The 21,530-nt window shown below is 46.9% G+C and overlaps 11 non-coding genes and 1 pseudogene across 11 annotated transcripts; all 12 read left to right on the top strand.

Moving 5' to 3' along the window:
• The first annotated feature begins 99 nt into the window (after positions 1-99).
• Positions 100-290, top strand: LOC143727065 (U2 spliceosomal RNA). The gene has a single exon (XR_013199274.1). It is a non-coding gene; the product is annotated as a U2 spliceosomal RNA (small nuclear RNA).
• A 434-nt stretch (positions 291-724) lies between these two features.
• LOC143726938 (U1 spliceosomal RNA) lies at positions 725-888 on the top strand. The gene has a single exon (XR_013199159.1). It is a non-coding gene; the product is annotated as a U1 spliceosomal RNA (small nuclear RNA).
• A 1,129-nt stretch (positions 889-2,017) lies between these two features.
• Positions 2,018-2,208, top strand: LOC143727064 (U2 spliceosomal RNA). Its single transcript, XR_013199273.1, has one exon. It is a non-coding gene; the product is annotated as a U2 spliceosomal RNA (small nuclear RNA).
• Positions 2,209-2,642: 434 nt separating this feature from the next.
• On the top strand, positions 2,643-2,806 carry LOC143726937 (U1 spliceosomal RNA). Its single transcript, XR_013199158.1, has one exon. It is a non-coding gene; the product is annotated as a U1 spliceosomal RNA (small nuclear RNA).
• Positions 2,807-3,935: 1,129 nt separating this feature from the next.
• On the top strand, positions 3,936-4,126 carry LOC143727062 (U2 spliceosomal RNA). Its single transcript, XR_013199271.1, has one exon. It is a non-coding gene; the product is annotated as a U2 spliceosomal RNA (small nuclear RNA).
• A 434-nt stretch (positions 4,127-4,560) lies between these two features.
• Positions 4,561-4,724, top strand: LOC143726934 (U1 spliceosomal RNA). Its single transcript, XR_013199156.1, has one exon. It is a non-coding gene; the product is annotated as a U1 spliceosomal RNA (small nuclear RNA).
• A 1,129-nt stretch (positions 4,725-5,853) lies between these two features.
• Positions 5,854-6,044, top strand: LOC143727061 (U2 spliceosomal RNA). Its single transcript, XR_013199270.1, has one exon. It is a non-coding gene; the product is annotated as a U2 spliceosomal RNA (small nuclear RNA).
• A 434-nt stretch (positions 6,045-6,478) lies between these two features.
• On the top strand, positions 6,479-6,642 carry LOC143726933 (U1 spliceosomal RNA). Its single transcript, XR_013199155.1, has one exon. It is a non-coding gene; the product is annotated as a U1 spliceosomal RNA (small nuclear RNA).
• A 1,129-nt stretch (positions 6,643-7,771) lies between these two features.
• Positions 7,772-7,962, top strand: LOC143727060 (U2 spliceosomal RNA). Its single transcript, XR_013199269.1, has one exon. It is a non-coding gene; the product is annotated as a U2 spliceosomal RNA (small nuclear RNA).
• Positions 7,963-8,396: 434 nt separating this feature from the next.
• On the top strand, positions 8,397-8,560 carry LOC143726932 (U1 spliceosomal RNA). Its single transcript, XR_013199154.1, has one exon. It is a non-coding gene; the product is annotated as a U1 spliceosomal RNA (small nuclear RNA).
• A 6,660-nt stretch (positions 8,561-15,220) lies between these two features.
• On the top strand, positions 15,221-15,397 carry LOC143727299 (U2 spliceosomal RNA; annotated as a pseudogene).
• Positions 15,398-15,831: 434 nt separating this feature from the next.
• On the top strand, positions 15,832-15,995 carry LOC143726869 (U1 spliceosomal RNA). Its single transcript, XR_013199094.1, has one exon. It is a non-coding gene; the product is annotated as a U1 spliceosomal RNA (small nuclear RNA).
• Positions 15,996-21,530: the final 5,535 nt, after the last annotated feature.

Raw genomic sequence — 21,530 nt, 5'->3', positions numbered from 1 at the left:
TGTGAGCTGAGCTTGTTTGTTGGCGACCTTTAGACCCTCTCGCCACGGCCCAGGTGGGCGTGGCCTTTGACGGCTCCCCCGCCTCTGCGTCATTGTGTCATCGCTTCTCGGCCTTTTGGCTAAGATCAAGTGTAGTATCTGTTCTTATCAGTTTAATATCTGATACGTGCCCTACCCGGGCACCATATATTAAATTGATTTTTGGAACTGGGAGATGGAAGAGGGGCTTGCTCCGTCCACTCCACGCATCGACCCGGTATTGCAGTACTTCTGGGAACGGTGCACCCCCAAAAACTGTGTTCAATGAAAGAGATGTTTTAGTCTTGTGTGGCAGCAGGTGTTAATGGAAGTAACGTATATTGCTGTGTATGGGTGCTTTAAAGGTGTTGTAGGTGATCATATGCTATACAGGTAATGGTGGTGTGAGAGGAAAAAAAAAACAACAACTCTGTTCTTATCTCGTTTAACATCTGATTCGTCCACTATCCGGTGACCGCGTATGAAATTGATTTTTGGCTCATGGATCCGGAGCATGAAAACAACATCATCCACAACAACAACAGCAAAAGAGCCCGACTCTGCAGGTTTTTGATGTCTCTCTCTTATCTCTTGGAGTTTTTACGAATGAGCTGATGAGTTGAATCAGGTGTGTGTTTGATTGTCCGACCGTTGGTGAGGATTGCGGAGAGGGACACGGTGGCTCTGACGGGAGGCCTGGGAATTCATACTTACCTGGCAGGGGAGACACCATGATCAGGAAGGTGGTTCACCCAGGGCGAGGCTCGGCCATTGCACTCCGGTTGTGCTGACCCCTGCGAATTCCCCAAATGTGGGAATCTCGACTGCATAATTCATGGTAGTGGGGGACTGCGTTCGCGCTCTCCCCTGGACACACTGGTTAAAAGAGCAGATTGTCCGAGTTCCTCTTCTTCTGGTAGTTAACGACCTAGGAAGTCCAGAGAATTGAACTGCAGTGGTTGATCGAGAGATGTAAAACTCTCAACCTAGGACCAGTCTGCAAAAGTAGGGCTGTTTTTTAGTTTATTTTTTTCATCATTCTTCAAATAATGTCCATTATTCAACCAGCGCTTTTATTGGCAGCAGTGGTCCTAGAAGCAAAGTTGTTCCGAATGAGGAGTTCTATCATGTGGTATGAATACCTTGTGCATGTGTGAAAAATCACCTGACATACAGTCGCCTATGGCCGTATTCATGTTGTTGTTTTTACTGTTTACAGCGCCACCAAGTGGCCAGTCGCCACATCCCTTTTCACCTGAGCACAGGCTGAGCCCGTGCACAGGTGTACCGACTTGGGTGTAATTGTCTCATTCCGTTGGAGAGTTATGGCCATTTAAGTAAAGCCCGCCTCGCCCACTCCCAACGTTTTGGCGTCCCGTCGCCAACGTGAATCGAAATTCCGACTTTTTTCCCCATCGCTGTCGGCAATCAGACTCCAGGGAATCTTTCTGCACCGGTTTGGGTCAGTTCGGGCGAAAGACCTAGGACTAGTGTGCAAAAGTAGCTTTTTCACAAAATCCCAAATACCCGAAAATCTCGCCAGCGCAACCATCGAATCCGAGGCCTGCGTCTTGTTCGGCCCGAGCCAAGGATTCCGGTGATGTAAGACACTTGGGTCTGCGACGGACGGTTCAGGAGTTACGAGGCATTTCGTACTTCTGATCGCTGCAGCGCCACCTTGGGGCCGATTGGGCCGAGCCTTGGTGATGTTGTAGACCGGGCGGGTACTACCATCCCTCAAGAGTTTCAAGTCTCTACGACGTACGCTTTGGTCTGCCCGCTCACTTTTAGGGCAGAATGTTTGTTGGTCCAAAATCCCAGGTTGCACTCCAAAGTGTCGTGTTGTGCGCTCTGCTGTGATCCATTTTCGGTGTCAACAGTCAAGCTGAGCTTGTATTGCTGTGAGCTGAGCTTGTTTGTTGGCGACCTTTAGACCCTCTCGCCACGGCCCAGGTGGGCGTGGCCTTTGACGGCTCCCCCGCCTCTGCGTCATTGTGTCATCGCTTCTCGGCCTTTTGGCTAAGATCAAGTGTAGTATCTGTTCTTATCAGTTTAATATCTGATACGTGCCCTACCCGGGCACCATATATTAAATTGATTTTTGGAACTGGGAGATGGAAGAGGGGCTTGCTCCGTCCACTCCACGCATCGACCCGGTATTGCAGTACTTCTGGGAACGGTGCACCCCCAAAAACTGTGTTCAATGAAAGAGATGTTTTAGTCTTGTGTGGCAGCAGGTGTTAATGGAAGTAACGTATATTGCTGTGTATGGGTGCTTTAAAGGTGTTGTAGGTGATCATATGCTATACAGGTAATGGTGGTGTGAGAGGAAAAAAAAAACAACAACTCTGTTCTTATCTCGTTTAACATCTGATTCGTCCACTATCCGGTGACCGCGTATGAAATTGATTTTTGGCTCATGGATCCGGAGCATGAAAACAACATCATCCACAACAACAACAGCAAAAGAGCCCGACTCTGCAGGTTTTTGATGTCTCTCTCTTATCTCTTGGAGTTTTTACGAATGAGCTGATGAGTTGAATCAGGTGTGTGTTTGATTGTCCGACCGTTGGTGAGGATTGCGGAGAGGGACACGGTGGCTCTGACGGGAGGCCTGGGAATTCATACTTACCTGGCAGGGGAGACACCATGATCAGGAAGGTGGTTCACCCAGGGCGAGGCTCGGCCATTGCACTCCGGTTGTGCTGACCCCTGCGAATTCCCCAAATGTGGGAATCTCGACTGCATAATTCATGGTAGTGGGGGACTGCGTTCGCGCTCTCCCCTGGACACACTGGTTAAAAGAGCAGATTGTCCGAGTTCCTCTTCTTCTGGTAGTTAACGACCTAGGAAGTCCAGAGAATTGAACTGCAGTGGTTGATCGAGAGATGTAAAACTCTCAACCTAGGACCAGTCTGCAAAAGTAGGGCTGTTTTTTAGTTTATTTTTTTCATCATTCTTCAAATAATGTCCATTATTCAACCAGCGCTTTTATTGGCAGCAGTGGTCCTAGAAGCAAAGTTGTTCCGAATGAGGAGTTCTATCATGTGGTATGAATACCTTGTGCATGTGTGAAAAATCACCTGACATACAGTCGCCTATGGCCGTATTCATGTTGTTGTTTTTACTGTTTACAGCGCCACCAAGTGGCCAGTCGCCACATCCCTTTTCACCTGAGCACAGGCTGAGCCCGTGCACAGGTGTACCGACTTGGGTGTAATTGTCTCATTCCGTTGGAGAGTTATGGCCATTTAAGTAAAGCCCGCCTCGCCCACTCCCAACGTTTTGGCGTCCCGTCGCCAACGTGAATCGAAATTCCGACTTTTTTCCCCATCGCTGTCGGCAATCAGACTCCAGGGAATCTTTCTGCACCGGTTTGGGGTAGATCGGGCGAAAGACCTAGGACTAGTGTGCAAACGTAGCTTTTTCACAAAATCCCAAATACCCGAAAATCTCGCCAGCGCAACCATCGAATCCGAGGCCTGCGTCTTGTTCGGCCCGAGCCAAGGATTCCGGTGATGTAAGACACTTGGGTCTGCGACGGACGGTTCAGGAGTTACGAGGCATTTCGTACTTCTGATCGCTGCAGCGCCACCTTGGGGCCGATTGGGCCGAGCCTTGGTGATGTTGTAGACCGGGCGGGTACTACCATCCCTCAAGAGTTTCAAGTCTCTACGACGTACGCTTTGGTCTGCCCGCTCACTTTTAGGGCAGAATGTTTGTTGGTCCAAAATCCCAGGTTGCACTCCAAAGTGTCGTGTTGTGCGCTCTGCTGTGATCCATTTTCGGTGTCAACAGTCAAGCTGAGCTTGTATTGCTGTGAGCTGAGCTTGTTTGTTGGCGACCTTTAGACCCTCTCGCCACGGCCCAGGTGGGCGTGGCCTTTGACGGCTCCCCCGCCTCTGCGTCATTGTGTCATCGCTTCTCGGCCTTTTGGCTAAGATCAAGTGTAGTATCTGTTCTTATCAGTTTAATATCTGATACGTGCCCTACCCGGGCACCATATATTAAATTGATTTTTGGAACTGGGAGATGGAAGAGGGGCTTGCTCCGTCCACTCCACGCATCGACCCGGTATTGCAGTACTTCTGGGAACGGTGCACCCCCAAAAACTGTGTTCAATGAAAGAGATGTTTTAGTCTTGTGTGGCAGCAGGTGTTAATGGAAGTAACGTATATTGCTGTGTATGGGTGCTTTAAAGGTGTTGTAGGTGATCATATGCTATACAGGTAATGGTGGTGTGAGAGGAAAAAAAAAACAACAACTCTGTTCTTATCTCGTTTAACATCTGATTCGTCCACTATCCGGTGACCGCGTATGAAATTGATTTTTGGCTCATGGATCCGGAGCATGAAAACAACATCATCCACAACAACAACAGCAAAAGAGCCCGACTCTGCAGGTTTTTGATGTCTCTCTCTTATCTCTTGGAGTTTTTACGAATGAGCTGATGAGTTGAATCAGGTGTGTGTTTGATTGTCCGACCGTTGGTGAGGATTGCGGAGAGGGACACGGTGGCTCTGACGGGAGGCCTGGGAATTCATACTTACCTGGCAGGGGAGACACCATGATCAGGAAGGTGGTTCACCCAGGGCGAGGCTCGGCCATTGCACTCCGGTTGTGCTGACCCCTGCGAATTCCCCAAATGTGGGAATCTCGACTGCATAATTCATGGTAGTGGGGGACTGCGTTCGCGCTCTCCCCTGGACACACTGGTTAAAAGAGCAGATTGTCCGAGTTCCTCTTCTTCTGGTAGTTAACGACCTAGGAAGTCCAGAGAATTGAACTGCAGTGGTTGATCGAGAGATGTAAAACTCTCAACCTAGGACCAGTCTGCAAAAGTAGGGCTGTTTTTTAGTTTATTTTTTTCATCATTCTTCAAATAATGTCCATTATTCAACCAGCGCTTTTATTGGCAGCAGTGGTCCTAGAAGCAAAGTTGTTCCGAATGAGGAGTTCTATCATGTGGTATGAATACCTTGTGCATGTGTGAAAAATCACCTGACATACAGTCGCCTATGGCCGTATTCATGTTGTTGTTTTTACTGTTTACAGCGCCACCAAGTGGCCAGTCGCCACATCCCTTTTCACCTGAGCACAGGCTGAGCCCGTGCACAGGTGTACCGACTTGGGTGTAATTGTCTCATTCCGTTGGAGAGTTATGGCCATTTAAGTAAAGCCCGCCTCGCCCACTCCCAACGTTTTGGCGTCCCGTCGCCAACGTGAATCGAAATTCCGACTTTTTTCCCCATCGCTGTCGGCAATCAGACTCCAGGGAATCTTTCTGCACCGGTTTGGGTCAGTTCGGGCGAAAGACCTAGGACTAGTGTGCAAAAGTAGCTTTTTCACAAAATCCCAAATACCCGAAAATCTCGCCAGCGCAACCATCGAATCCGAGGCCTGCGTCTTGTTCGGCCCGAGCCAAGGATTCCGGTGATGTAAGACACTTGGGTCTGCGACGGACGGTTCAGGAGTTACGAGGCATTTCGTACTTCTGATCGCTGCAGCGCCACCTTGGGGCCGATTGGGCCGAGCCTTGGTGATGTTGTAGACCGGGCGGGTACTACCATCCCTCAAGAGTTTCAAGTCTCTACGACGTACGCTTTGGTCTGCCCGCTCACTTTTAGGGCAGAATGTTTGTTGGTCCAAAATCCCAGGTTGCACTCCAAAGTGTCGTGTTGTGCGCTCTGCTGTGATCCATTTTCGGTGTCAACAGTCAAGCTGAGCTTGTATTGCTGTGAGCTGAGCTTGTTTGTTGGCGACCTTTAGACCCTCTCGCCACGGCCCAGGTGGGCGTGGCCTTTGACGGCTCCCCCGCCTCTGCGTCATTGTGTCATCGCTTCTCGGCCTTTTGGCTAAGATCAAGTGTAGTATCTGTTCTTATCAGTTTAATATCTGATACGTGCCCTACCCGGGCACCATATATTAAATTGATTTTTGGAACTGGGAGATGGAAGAGGGGCTTGCTCCGTCCACTCCACGCATCGACCCGGTATTGCAGTACTTCTGGGAACGGTGCACCCCCAAAAACTGTGTTCAATGAAAGAGATGTTTTAGTCTTGTGTGGCAGCAGGTGTTAATGGAAGTAACGTATATTGCTGTGTATGGGTGCTTTAAAGGTGTTGTAGGTGATCATATGCTATACAGGTAATGGTGGTGTGAGAGGAAAAAAAAAACAACAACTCTGTTCTTATCTCGTTTAACATCTGATTCGTCCACTATCCGGTGACCGCGTATGAAATTGATTTTTGGCTCATGGATCCGGAGCATGAAAACAACATCATCCACAACAACAACAGCAAAAGAGCCCGACTCTGCAGGTTTTTGATGTCTCTCTCTTATCTCTTGGAGTTTTTACGAATGAGCTGATGAGTTGAATCAGGTGTGTGTTTGATTGTCCGACCGTTGGTGAGGATTGCGGAGAGGGACACGGTGGCTCTGACGGGAGGCCTGGGAATTCATACTTACCTGGCAGGGGAGACACCATGATCAGGAAGGTGGTTCACCCAGGGCGAGGCTCGGCCATTGCACTCCGGTTGTGCTGACCCCTGCGAATTCCCCAAATGTGGGAATCTCGACTGCATAATTCATGGTAGTGGGGGACTGCGTTCGCGCTCTCCCCTGGACACACTGGTTAAAAGAGCAGATTGTCCGAGTTCCTCTTCTTCTGGTAGTTAACGACCTAGGAAGTCCAGAGAATTGAACTGCAGTGGTTGATCGAGAGATGTAAAACTCTCAACCTAGGACCAGTCTGCAAAAGTAGGGCTGTTTTTTAGTTTATTTTTTTCATCATTCTTCAAATAATGTCCATTATTCAACCAGCGCTTTTATTGGCAGCAGTGGTCCTAGAAGCAAAGTTGTTCCGAATGAGGAGTTCTATCATGTGGTATGAATACCTTGTGCATGTGTGAAAAATCACCTGACATACAGTCGCCTATGGCCGTATTCATGTTGTTGTTTTTACTGTTTACAGCGCCACCAAGTGGCCAGTCGCCACATCCCTTTTCACCTGAGCACAGGCTGAGCCCGTGCACAGGTGTACCGACTTGGGTGTAATTGTCTCATTCCGTTGGAGAGTTATGGCCATTTAAGTAAAGCCCGCCTCGCCCACTCCCAACGTTTTGGCGTCCCGTCGCCAACGTGAATCGAAATTCCGACTTTTTTCCCCATCGCTGTCGGCAATCAGACTCCAGGGAATCTTTCTGCACCGGTTTGGGTCAGTTCGGGCGAAAGACCTAGGACTAGTGTGCAAAAGTAGCTTTTTCACAAAATCCCAAATACCCGAAAATCTCGCCAGCGCAACCATCGAATCCGAGGCCTGCGTCTTGTTCGGCCCGAGCCAAGGATTCCGGTGATGTAAGACACTTGGGTCTGCGACGGACGGTTCAGGAGTTACGAGGCATTTCGTACTTCTGATCGCTGCAGCGCCACCTTGGGGCCGATTGGGCCGAGCCTTGGTGATGTTGTAGACCGGGCGGGTACTACCATCCCTCAAGAGTTTCAAGTCTCTACGACGTACGCTTTGGTCTGCCCGCTCACTTTTAGGGCAGAATGTTTGTTGGTCCAAAATCCCAGGTTGCACTCCAAAGTGTCGTGTTGTGCGCTCTGCTGTGATCCATTTTCGGTGTCAACAGTCAAGCTGAGCTTGTATTGCTGTGAGCTGAGCTTGTTTGTTGGCGACCTTTAGACCCTCTCGCCACGGCCCAGGTGGGCGTGGCCTTTGACGGCTCCCCCGCCTCTGCGTCATTGTGTCATCGCTTCTCGGCCTTTTGGCTAAGATCAAGTGTAGTATCTGTTCTTATCAGTTTAATATCTGATACGTGCCCTACCCGGGCACCATATATTAAATTGATTTTTGGAACTGGGAGATGGAAGAGGGGCTTGCTCCGTCCACTCCACGCATCGACCCGGTATTGCAGTACTTCTGGGAACGGTGCACCCCCAAAAACTGTGTTCAATGAAAGAGATGTTTTAGTCTTGTGTGGCAGCAGGTGTTAATGGAAGTAACGTATATTGCTGTGTATGGGTGCTTTAAAGGTGTTGTAGGTGATCATATGCTATACAGGTAATGGTGGTGTGAGAGGGAAAAAAAAACAACAACTCTGTTCTTATCTCGTTTAACATCTGATTCGTCCACTATCCGGTGACCGCGTATGAAATTGATTTTTGGCTCATGGATCCGGAGCATGAAAACAACATCATCCACAACAACAACAGCAAAAGAGCCCGACTCTGCAGGTTTTTGATGTCTCTCTCTTATCTCTTGGAGTTTTTACGAATGAGCTGATGAGTTGAATCAGGTGTGTGTTTGATTGTCCGACCGTTGGTGAGGATTGCGGAGAGGGACACGGTGCCTCTGACGGGAGGCCTGGGAATTCATACTTACCTGGCAGGGGAGACACCATGATCAGGAAGGTGGTTCACCCAGGGCGAGGCTCGGCCATTGCACTCCGGTTGTGCTGACCCCTGCGAATTCCCCAAATGTGGGAATCTCGACTGCATAATTCATGGTAGTGGGGGACTGCGTTCGCGCTCTCCCCTGGACACACTGGTTAAAAGAGCAGATTGTCCGAGTTCCTCTTCTTCTGGTAGTTAACGACCTAGGAAGTCCAGAGAATTGAACTGCAGTGGTTGATCGAGAGATGTAAAACTCTCAACCTAGGACCAGTCTGCAAAAGTAGGGCTGTTTTTTAGTTTATTTTTTTCATCATTCTTCAAATAATGTCCATTATTCAACCAGCGCTTTTATTGGCAGCAGTGGTCCTAGAAGCAAAGTTGTTCCGAATGAGGAGTTCTATCATGTGGTATGAATACCTTGTGCATGTGTGAAAAATCACCTGACATACAGTCGCCTATGGCCGTATTCATGTTGTTGTTTTTACTGTTTACAGCGCCACCAAGTGGCCAGTCGCCACATCCCTTTTCACCTGAGCACAGGCTGAGCCCGTGCACAGGTGTACCGACTTGGGTGTAATTGTCTCATTCCGTTGGAGAGTTATGGCCATTTAAGTAAAGCCCGCCTCGCCCACTCCCAACGTTTTGGCGTCCCGTCGCCAACGTGAATCGAAATTCCGACTTTTTTCCCCATCGCTGTCGGCAATCAGACTCCAGGGAATCTTTCTGCACCGGTTTGGGTCAGATCGGGCGAAAGACCTAGGACTAGTGTGAAAAAGTAGCTTTTTCACAAAATCCCAAATACCCGAAAATCTCGCCAGCGCAACCATCGAATCCGAGGCCTGCGTCTTGTTCGGCCCGAGCCAAGGATTCCGGTGATGTAAGACACTTGGGTCTGCGACGGACGGTTCAGGAGTTACGAGGCATTTCGTACTTCTGATTGCTGCAGCGCCACCTTGGGGCCGATTGGGCCGAGCCTTGGTGATGTTGTAGACCGGGCGGGTACTACCATCCCTCAAGAGTTTCAAGTCTCTACGACGTACGCTTTGGTCTGCCCGCTCACTTTTAGGGCAGAATGTTTGTTGGTCCAAAATCCCAGGTTGCACTCCAAAGTGTCGTGTTGTGCGCTCTGCTGTGATCCATTTTCGGTGTCAACAGTCAAGCTGAGCTTGTATTGCTGTGAGCTGAGCTTGTTTGTTGGCGACCTTTAGACCCTCTCGCCACGGCCCAGGTGGGCGTGGCCTTTGACGGCTCCCCCGCCTCTGCGTCATTGTGTCATCGCTTCTCGGCCTTTTGGCTAAGATCTAGTATCTGGTCCGAGGGTAGAGGCAGCGATCGCCTCTTGGAGGTTTTTCCGGCTTGGGTCGTTCAGTGGCTTGAGCCTCAAACTTCTGAGAGGTATATTGGCAGTGCCTTTTTTTTTTTTTTTTTTTTTTTTTTTTTTTTATCCGGACGACTTGGTTTTCCAAGGAATCTTTTGTTCTTAAGGTAAGTTATTTATTTATTTATTTATTTATTACGGTTTTAAGGTTGTGTTTTAAATAGCTGTTGGTGTCTCCACCATGTCGGCTGCTCGTGCCGGCATGCGGAGGCACCACAGCGTGCGTTTTTTATTTAAAGAGGTGGATGGTAAGCTCCTGGGGTTGTCACGTCTTGACTTCTCCAGGAAGCTGATCCAGAAAGCCCTAAATTTTAGACCCGAGGACTTGAACTGCCTAGTAACTCTCCCCCTGAACAAAGGTTTTGATTTAAGTTTCAAAAGTGCTTCCCTGTTAATTGAATTCTGGCAAAGGTTTGATGCATGCAAAGCCCAATTCGCTATGTTTACTGTGGAGAAACTTTCTGACAATTCATTAAAAACTGTGATTGTTAGGATGTTTAATGAAACAGTGAATGGGGAGGACATTTGTGTCTGGCTGGGCAGATTTTGCACTGTTCGGGGTCAACCAATCAAAGTGTTAGATGAAGATGGTATCTGGAATTGCTCCTGGCGAATTCCCATTAAACAATGGGAGGACGCCGGGGGCTACCAGGGCCTGAAGCATCTGCCTTCAATGATTGTGTTGGGAGAGAACAGGGGCTACATTCACTACCAAGGAATGCCCAAACTGTGCAGGAAGTGTGGGAGGATGGGGCATTTAGCTGATGCATGCAAGGAATTAACATGTGGGAAGTGTAGAGGAATTGGTCACATCTTTGAAGAATGTACCATTGGCAGAAGGTGTAATCTTTGTGGTGAAACTGACCATCTCTACAGAGATTGCCCTAAAAGTTTTGCCAACAAATTGAAAGGGAACAAAATGGCCGCCCCACATGTGGAACAAACAAAAGAACAAAGAGAGAAGGAGGTGGTCCCTGAGATTTTGGCGGGAATTTCAAATTCCCAGCCAGCCTCAGGGATTTGTCAGGAAAAAGGAAGTGGGGCGGCCACAGGGGCGGAGTCACAGCTTGAAACCGAACAGGGGGAGGAAACCACTCCCGGACAAGATAAAGGAAAGGAAACAGAAGACGGAGAGGATGAAACGGTTTCCTCCCTCAACACCGTCTCGGAGGTGAGTATGCCCTCCAGTGGGAGTGAAACTGACCTTTCTTTCCCAAATGCTCAAGTGCAGAAGAGAACTGCGGGATCTCCGTTGTGTGTAGTAGTGGAGAAAAGAATGAGGGCTACACAAGGGCTGGATAGTTTCTCCCCGGAGGATCCAGACCGCATGTGGCCCTCAGAATCCCCTAATGAAGTTTCCTTTCTGCATTTTAAGCTAAGAACATCGACACCGAAAGAGTCGCAAGAGTTCAGCTCTGTGGCTTCGGAAGTGTCAACCTCTTGCCCTCCTGAACCCAGCCCCCATGGGAGAAGGGAGAGGCATGAGGAACAAGAAATAACATAATTTTAAAGACGCCTCTGTATGTCTTTTATTAGTGTTCTTTTAAAAGTTCATATCATTTTAACTATACTGCTCATGGCCCTCACAATCTCTACAATAAATGTGAGAAGTGTGAGAAGTGATATACGAGCACAGAGCGTTTTATCCTTTTTAAAATCCTGTAAGTCAGATGTGTTTTTATTGCAAGAATGTGCTTTGCCCTTTTTATCCAATTACAGAAAGTGGGAGGAGCTTTGGACCCCTGGACATTCTATCTGGAGTGGGTCCAATTTTAACAAAAATGACGGTGTTGCTATTTTAATCAACAATCCAAACATCTTGGTGAAGGGCAGCACGGTGGTAAGGGATGGGCGAGCAATTTTAGCAAACTTGACTTTTTTAGATAAGGATTTTAATGTTCTTAATGTGTATGGTTTTAATGATAAGAATGAAAGATATGAGCTTTTAGAAGACCTGCAGCCCCACATGTTAGGGAGGGCCCCTTTGGTGGTGGCAGGGGATTTTAACTGTGTCTTAACTCCGAAAGATAGGAAGAGGGTAGAAGGTTTTAAATTTGACAAAACATCGGTTTTATTGCAAAATTTAGTCAGAGATTTTAATTTAGTCGACTGCTTTAAAAAAATGCATCAGAGAGAGGAGGGCTTCACCTGGTTCAGTGGTGATGGCACCAGAGCCTCTCGCATTGACTACATTTTTACACGGGACTGCTTGCCAACCGATGCTACATTATCCCCCCTCTTTTTTTCTGATCACATGATGCTATCCTGCACCCTTTCACTGGCCTCTGGTGTGACAGTAGGAGGAGGGCTGTGGAAGTTGAACTGCTCCCTGTTGGAGGATGAGGAAGTATTTAGTGAGTACAGGGAGCAGTTCAGCCGATGGCAGACCCTCCAAGACTTTTATGATTCACGTGCACAGTGGTGGGAAATGGTAAAGGAACGGACGAGACAGTTTTTTAAGAAAATAGGAAAGGAGAAAAAGAAAAAAGAAAAGAGACGCATGATGGGGTTGCAAAAACGACTACAGAGGTATTTTAATCTTTTAAAAATTGGGTTTGATTTTAGTGAAGAAATTAAAGAAGTAAAACAAGAAATGTCAGTTTTAGCCCAAATTCAAAGTAAAGGTGTCATTTTAAGGAGTAGAGAACAAGATATTGAAGAAGGGGAAAAGTGTACAAGATATTTTTTTAAAAAAATTATAACACGGGGAGGGGCTTTGACAACTTTGAAATCGGATGGGAGGGTGGTAAATGAAACAGAAGAGATTTTAAGAGGGGTGGAAAACTTTTATAGTGATTTATATGGCCTAAAACAAGTACACGACGATACCTTAATGGAAGTTTTAAATTTTTTAGACAAAAAGCTCCAGAGTCAATGTGCACTTTTAAGACAGGATTTTACGATTTTAGAAATACAAAAAGCTCTGAAAGGTTTTAAGCGTGGGAAGTCCCCAGGACTAGACGGACTACCACTTGAATTTTACTTGACCTTTGGGGACATTTTAGCACATGACTTACTGACTGTTTTTAAAGAATTTGACAATGTGAACAGACTTCCAGACAGCTTCAGAATAGGGATAGTGACGCTATTACATAAGAAAGGCGACAAGACTGACTTAAAGAATTGGCGACCCATCACTCTTTTAAACGTTGACTGCAAACTTTTTAGCAAAATTTTAGCCACGCGTATGTCGACAGTTTTAGCAGACGTAATCCACTTGGATCAAGCATGCGCCGTGCCCGGAAGGAAGATCACGGACAGCCTGGTACTGATCAGAGACGCCATCTGTTTTGCGAGAGACAGAAACATTCAGCTAGTAGTCCTAAATTTAGACTTTGAAAAGGCATTCGACCGTATCTCGCACCAGTTCCTGTTTAAGGTACTGGAAAAAATGGGTTTTCCTGGGAGGTTTATAGCCTGGGTGGGACTGCTGTACAACGATCTGTCTAGCAGAATTTTGGTTAACGGGCATTTATCCAAAGCTGTAAAACTCTACAGCGGCGTCCGTCAGGGGTGTCCTTTATCTCCCCTTCTGTATGTGGCTTGTATTGAGCCACTGGCACAAATCTTGAGAAGGGATAAATGGATTAAAGGACTAGACATCCCAGGGACTGGTGGACTGACGGCGACCTGTGTTTTATATATGGATGACGTGACCCTTTTAGCGACTGACCTTTTATCAGTACGAAGAGCAATGGACTTGACTGACTGGTACGGTCGGGCCTCGGGCGCCAAGCTCAATAGGAGTAAGTCCGAGGCCCAGCTCTTCGGGCCGTGGAGGAACGTGGACACAGTTGGACTAGATTTGGATTTTAAAGACAATGATTTGAAAATTTTAGGTGTAAAATTTGACAGAGAGGGTGGAGGACAAGGAAACTGGACTGACATGTTAGGGAAAGTCAGGCAAAGACTGGGCTTTTGGGGACTGAGACAATTGACGTTTGAAGGCAAGATTTTAATTTTTAAAGCTGTGATTTTACCACTGATTTCACTTGTCTGCTCTGTTTTTAGTCCCCCAAGACGATTCCTGGCCAACCTGGAGAGGGCGGTATTTTATTTCCTGTGGGGGTCCAAGTGGGAACGACTAAAGAGGGAGGTCGTCAAAAAGAAAAAAGAGAATGGCGGGAAAGGCCTCCCAGACCCCCACCTGTTTTTAGGCAGCCGCTTTGCCGCCCTCCACATCCAGTACGCACTGACCCCATCCAGAGAACACAAGACAGCAGCCATGACCCGATTCTGGATGGGGTCATACCTAAGAACTTTGAAAATTTTACCCATTGATCTTAAAAGTCCTGTGTCTTTTAATTTGTCAAAAGAGCATAGTTTTATTAAGAAATTTTTAAAGAAATATCTTTTAGAGACAAATGATGCCACCATTTTAACTAACCATAAGTCTCTTATCTCTCTTGTGCAGGATCGAGAATCGGTGAGCCCGGTTCCAGGCCTCACACTAGGTGAGGCCAAAGATGTTTGGAGGAACGCAGCCCACCCAGCTCTCCAGAACAGGCTTAAAGACTTGTCGTGGATGGTGGCTCATGAGATCCTCCCGGTCAGGGCGGTTATGCACTCCAGAGGCATGGCCAAAAACTCCACCTGCCCACGGTCCGGATGTGGTTCCCCGGAGACCGTTCGACATCTGCTCTGGGAGTGCGGCGCTGCGCGGGACCTGTGGGCCAAGACCGGCCCCCTGTTTTTCCCGTGCCTGCCAGCGGGTGGGGCCCAGGTGGACTACAAGCTCGCCATCCTGGGGGTGGGTCAGGGCTTGAAGGAGCTGACACAACCAAAATTTTCCTCGCTCTGGCTCACCCTAAACGTGATCAAGGATGCCATCTGGGTCACCAGAAATCTGCTGGTGGGGAAACGCGTGACGGTCCCCCTCCACGCGTGCGAGCAGAAAATAAGATCAACGCTGCAGGGTGGGCCGCACGTCGTTATTCGGATGGGGGGGCCGGGGTCACACGTAGAAGGTCCCGGCCGCCACCGACCCTGGCCGCCCGTAGATGCACCCTCACCACACCGGCTACGGGAACAGCGGGCCAGCGGGCCGGAGGAGAGGGGATCTCCGCTGGGCACCAGAAGCGGGGAGGCTGGGGCCTGTTCTGGAGACCTGGAGTGAATGGACAATCTTGATAGGGACTCACCCTCGATCCTGTACAAGAGATGTTTTATTTGGCATGTTTTATTGTTCTATTGTTTTTATGTTTTATTCCTATTTATTTTAATCCATTTACGTTTCCTTTAAAACAACACAAATATTAACATACATGGACTGTTACACAACACACAATCAATAATTGATTTTTAACTATAAAGTGTGTCCTTTTATTTGTTTGTTTTGTTGTTTTAAGATGTGTAAATAAATACTTGATTTAAAAAAAAAAAAAAAAAAATGTAAATGGAAAACATGGAATGAAAACTTGTGACAATAAAACTTTTTCGAAAGAAAAAAAATCTGTTCTTATCAGTTTAATATCTGATACGTGCCCTACCCGGGCACCATATATTAAATTGATTTTTGGAACTGGGAGATGGAAGAGGGGCTTGCTCCGTCCACTCCACGCATCGACCCGGTATTGCAGTACTTCTGGGAACGGTGCACCCCCAAAAACTGTGTTCAATGAAAGAGATGTTTTAGTCTTGTGTGGCAGCAGGTGATAATGGAAGTAACGTATATTGCTGTGTATGGGTGCTTTAAAGGTGTTGTAGGTGATCATATGCTATACAGGTAATGGTGGTGTGAGAGGGAAAAAAAAACAACAACTCTGTTCTTATCTCGTTTAACATCTGATTCGTCCACTATCCGGTGACCGCGTATGAAATTGATTTTTGGCTCATGGATCCGGAGCATGAAAACAACATCATCCACAACAACAACAGCAAAAGAGCCCGACTCTGCAGGTTTTTGATGTCTCTCTCTTATCTCTTGGAGTTTTTACGAATGAGCTGATGAGTTGAATCAGGTGTGTGTTTGATTGTCCGACCGTTGGTGAGGATTGCGGAGAGGGACACGGTGCCTCTGACGGGAGGCCTGGGAATTCATACTTACCTGGCAGGGGAGACACCATGATCAGGAAGGTGGTTCACCCAGGGCGAGGCTCGGCCATTGCACTCCGGTTGTGCTGACCCCTGCGAATTCCCCAAATGTGGGAATCTCGACTGCATAATTTATGGTAGTGGGGGACTGCGTTTGCGCTCTCCCCTGGACACACTGGTTAAAAGAGCAGATTGTTCGAGTTCCTCTTCTTCTGGTAGTTAACGACCTAGGAAGTCCAGAGAATTGAACTGCAGTGGTTGATCGAGAGATGTAAAACTCTCAACCTAGGACCAGTCTGCAAAAGTAGGGCTGTTTTTTAGTTTATTTTTTTCATCATTCTTCAAATAATCTTCATTATTCAACCAGCGCTTTTATTGGCAGTAGTGGTCCTAGAAGCAAAGTTGTTCCGAATGAGGAGTTCTATCATGTGGTATGAATACCTTGTGCATGTGTGAAAAATCACCTGACATACAGTCGCCTATGGCCGTATTCATGTTGTTGTTTTTACTGTTTACAGCGCCACCAAGTGGCCATTCGCCACATCCCTTTTCACCTGAGCACAGGCTGAGCCCGTGCACAGGTGTACCGACTTGGGTGTAATTGTCTCATTCCGTTGGAGAGTTATGGCCATTTAAGTAAAGCCCGCCTCGCCCACTCCCAACGTTTTGGCGTCCCGTCGCCAACGTGAATCGAAATTCCGACTTTTTTCCCCATCGCTGTCGGCAATCAGACTCCAGGGAATCTTTCTGCACCGGTTTGGGTCAGATCGGGCGAAAGACCTAGGACTAGTGTGCAAAAGTAGCTTTTTCACAAAATCCCAAATACCCGAAAATCTCGCCAGCGCAACCATCGAATCCGAGGCCTGCGTCTTGTTCGGCCCGAGCCAAGGATTCCGGTGATGTAAGACACTTGGGTCTGCGACGGACGGTTCAGGAGTTACGAGGCATTTCGTACTTCTGATCGCTGCAGCGCCACCTTGGGGCCGATTGGGCCGAGCCTTGGTGATGTTGTAGACCGGGCGGGTACTACCATCCCTCAAGAGTTTCAAGTCTCTACGACGTACGCTTTGGTCTGCCCGCTCACTTTTAGGGCAGAATGTTTGTTGGTCCAAAATCCCAGGTTGCACTCCAAAGTGTCGTGTTGTGCGCTCTGCTGTGATCCATTTTCGGTGTCAACAGTCAAGCTGAGCTTGTATTGCTGTGAGCTGAGCTTGTTTGTTGGCGACCTTTAGACCCTCTCGCCACGGCCCAGGTGGGCGTGGCCTTTGACGGCTCCCCCGCCTCTGCGTCATTGTGTCATCGCTTCTCGGCCTTTTGGCTAAGATCTAGTATCTGGTCCGAGGGTAGAGGCAGCGATCGCCTCTTGGAGGATTTTCCGGCTTGGGTCGTTCAGTGGCTTGAGCCTCAAACTTCTGAGAGGTATATTGGCAGTGCCTTTTTTTTTTTTTATCCGGACGACTTGGTTTTCCAAGGAATCTTTTGTTCTTAAGGTAAGTTATTTATTTATTTATTTATTTATTACGGTTTTAAGGTTGTGTTTTAAATAGCTGTTGGTGTCTCCACCATGTCGGCTGCTCGTGCCGGCATGCGGAGGCACCACAGCGTGCGTTTTTTATTTAAAGAGGTGGATGGTAAGCTCCTGGGGTTGTCACGTCTTGACTTCTCCAGGAAGCTGATCCAGAAAGCCCTAAATTTTAGACCCGAGGACTTGAACTGCCTAGTAACTCTCCCCCTGAACAAAGGTTTTGATTTAAGTTTCAAAAGTGCTTCCCTGTTAATTGAATTCTGGCAAAGGTTTGATGCATGCAAAGCCCAATTCGCTATGTTTACTGTGGAGAAACTTTCTGACAATTCATTAAAAACTGTGATTGTTAGGATGTTTAATGAAACAGTGAATGGGGAGGACATTTGTGTCTGGCTGGGCAGATTTTGCACTGTTCGGGGTCAACCAACCAAAGTGTTAGATGAAGATGGTATCTGGAATTGCTCCTGGCGAATTCCCATTAAACAATGGGAGGACGCCGGGGGCTACCAGGGCCTGAAGCATCTGCCTTCAATGATTGTGTTGGGAGAGAACAGGGGCTACATTCACTACCAAGGAATGCCCAAACTGTGCAGGAAGTGTGGGAGGATGGGGCATTTAGCTGATGCATGCAAGGAATTAACATGTGGGAAGTGTAGAGGAATTGGTCACATCTTTGAAGAATGTACCATTGGCAGAAGGTGTAATCTTTGTGGTGAAACTGACCATCTCTACAGAGATTGCCCTAAAAGTTTTGCCAACAAATTGAAAGGGAACAAAATGGCCGCCCCACATGTGGAACAAACAAAAGAACAAAGAGAGAAGGAGGTGGTCCCTGAGATTTTGGCGGGAATTTCAAATTCCCAGCCAGCCTCAGGGATTTGTCAGGAAAAAGGAAGTGGGGCGGCCACAGGGGCGGAGTCACAGCTTGAAACCGAACAGGGGGAGGAAACCACTCCCGGACAAGATAAAGGAAAGGAAACAGAAGACGGAGAGGATGAAACGGTTTCCTCCCTCAACACCGTCTCGGAGGTGAGTATGCCCTCCAGTGGGAGTGAAACTGACCTTTCACTCCCAAATGCTCAAGTGCAGAAGAGAACTGCGGGATCTCCGTTGTGTGTAGTAGTGGAGAAAAGAATGAGGGCTACACAAGGGCTGGATAGTTTCTCCCCGGAGGATCCAGACCGCATGTGGCCCTCAGAATCCCCTAATGAAGTTTCCTTTCTGCATTTTAAGCTAAGAACATCAACACCGAAAGAGTCGCAAGAGTTCAGCTCTGTGGCTTCGGAAGTGTCAACCTCTTGCCCTCCTGAACCCAGCCCCCATGGGAGAAGGGAGAGGCATGAGGAACAAGAAATAACATAATTTTAAAGATGCCTCTGTATGTCTTTTATTAGTCTTCTTTTAAAAGTTCATATCATTTTAACTATACTGCTCATGGCCCTCACAATCTCTACAATAAATGTGAGAAGTGTGAGAAGTGATATACGAGCACAGAGCGTTTTATCCTTTTTAAAATCCTGTAAGTCAGATGTGTTTTTATTGCAAGAATGTGCTTTGCCCTTTTTATCCAATTACAGAAAGTGGGAGGAGCTTTGGACCCCTGGACATTCTATCTGGAGTGGGTCCAATTTTAACAAAAATGACGGTGTTGCTATTTTAATCAACAATCCAAACATCTTGGTGAAGGGCAGCACGGTGGTAAGGGATGGGCGAGCAATTTTAGCAAACTTGACTTTTTTAGATAAGGATTTTAATGTTCTTAATGTGTATGGTTTTAATGATAAGAATGAAAGATATGAGCTTTTAGAAGACCTGCAGCCCCACATGTTAGGGAGGGCCCCTTTGGTGGTGGCAGGGGATTTTAACTGTGTCTTAACTCCGAAAGATAGGAAGAGGGTAGAAGGTTTTAAATTTGACAAAACATCGGTTTTATTGCAAAATTTAGTCAGAGATTTTAATTTAGTCGACTGCTTTAAAAAAATGCATCAGAGAGAGGAGGGCTTCACCTGGTTCAGTGGTGATGGCACCAGAGCCTCTCGCATTGACTACATTTTTACACGGGACTGCTTGCCAACCGATGCTACATTATCCCCCCTCTTTTTTTCTGATCACATGATGCTATCCTGCACCCTTTCACTGGCCTCTGGTGTGACAGTAGGAGGAGGGCTGTGGAAGTTGAACTGCTCCCTGTTGGAGGATGAGGAAGTATTTAGTGAGTACAGGGAGCAGTTCAGCCGATGGCAGACCCTCCAAGACTTTTATGATTCACGTGCACAGTGGTGGGAAATGGTAAAGGAACGGACGAGACAGTTTTTTAAGAAAATAGGAAAGGAGAAAAAGAAAAAAGAAAAGAGACGCATGATGGGGTTGCAAAAACGACTACAGAGGTATTTTAATCTTTTAAAAATTGGGTTTGATTTTAGTGAAGAAATAAAAGAAGTAAAACAAGAAATGTCAGTTTTAGCCCAAATTCAAAGTAAAGGTGTCATTTTAAGGAGTAGAGAACAAGATATTGAAGAAGGGGAAAAGTGTACAAGATATTTTTAAAAAAAAATTATAACACGGGGAGGGGCTTTGACAACTTTGAAATCGGATGGGAGGGTGGTAAATGAAACAGAAGAGATTTTAAGAGGGGTGGAAAACTTTTATAGTGATTTATATGGCCTAAAACAAGTACACGACGATACCTTAATGGAAGTTTTAAATTTTTTAGACAAAAAGCTCCAGAGTCAATGTGCACTTTTAAGACAGGATTTTACGATTTTAGAAATACAAAAAGCTCTGAAAGGTTTTAAGCGTGGGAAGTCCCCAGGACTAGACGGACTACCACTTGAATTTTACTTGACCTTTGGGGACATTTTAGCACATGACTTACTGACTGTTTTTAAAGAATTTGACAATGTGAACAGACTTCCAGACAGCTTCAGAATAGGGATAGTGACGCTATTACATAAGAAAGGCGACAAGACTGACTTAAAGAATTGGCGACCCATCACTCTTTTAAACGTTGACTGCAAACTTTTTAGCAAAATTTTAGCCACGCGTATGTCGACAGTTTTAGCAGACGTAATCCACTTGGATCAAGCATGCGCCGTGCCCGGAAGGAAGATCACGGACAGCCTGGTACTGATCAGAGACGCCATCTGTTTTGCGAGAGACAGAAACATTCAGCTAGTAGTCCTAAATTTAGACTTTGAAAAGGCATTCGACCGTATCTCGCACCAGTTCCTGTTTAAGGTACTGGAAAAAATGGGGTTTCCTGGGAGGTTTATAGCCTGGGTGGGACTGCTGTACAACGAGCTGTCTAGCATAATTTTGGTTAACGGGCATTTATCCAAAGCTGTAAAACTCCACAGCGGCGTCCGTCAGGGGTGTCCTTTATCTCCCCTTCTGTATGTGGCTTGTATTGAGCCACTGGCACAAATCTTGAGAAGGGATAAATGGATTAAAGGACTAGACATCCCAGGGACTGGTGGACTGACGGCGACCTGTGTTTTATATATGGATGACGTGACCCTTTTAGCGACTGACCTTTTATCAGTACGAAGAGCAATGGACTTGACTGACTGGTACGGTCGGGCCTCGGGCGCCAAGCTCAATAGGAGTAAGTCCGAGGCCCAGCTCTTCGGGCCGTGGGGGAACGTGGACACAGTTGGACTAGATTTGGATTTTAAAGACAATGATTTGAAAATTTTAGGTGTAAAATTTGACAGAGAGGGTGGAGGACAAGGAAACTGGACTGACATGTTAGGGAAAGTCAGGCAAAGACTGGGCTTTTGGGGACTGAGACAATTGACGTTTGAAGGCAAGATTTTAATTTTTAAAGCTGTGATTTTACCACTGATTTTACTTGTCTGTTGTAGGATTACAAATTTTATTTAAATGTTTAATTGAGCTTCCAATACAATAGTATAGAAACTGAGAAAGTTTATTAGTGTGAATTTTGTATCTAAGGTAAATTATGTCACAAACCTGCCTGTTCCTGTCTGTCCAGCTCTCTATTGTAAGTTAAATTGGTCAGAGCACTGAGACTATCACCTTTTGTCTTTATGCACTGCCTGGCCATTAAGATAATGTGAAGGTATCGGTGAAGAGTCTGGCTGATTGGATTAGGATATTTACATCACACTGTTATGCTGATTGGATTAGGATTGGTAACACTCTCAGTCTAGGGCACAT

Source organism: Siphateles boraxobius, unplaced genomic scaffold, assembly GCF_051911475.1.
Source record: "Siphateles boraxobius isolate OS27281-9 unplaced genomic scaffold, OSU_SipBor_1 77, whole genome shotgun sequence".
NCBI lineage: Eukaryota > Metazoa > Chordata > Actinopteri > Cypriniformes > Leuciscidae > Siphateles > Siphateles boraxobius.
The sequence above is the reverse complement of the archived record's forward strand: the minus strand, read 5'-3'. Positions and strand labels throughout refer to the sequence as shown.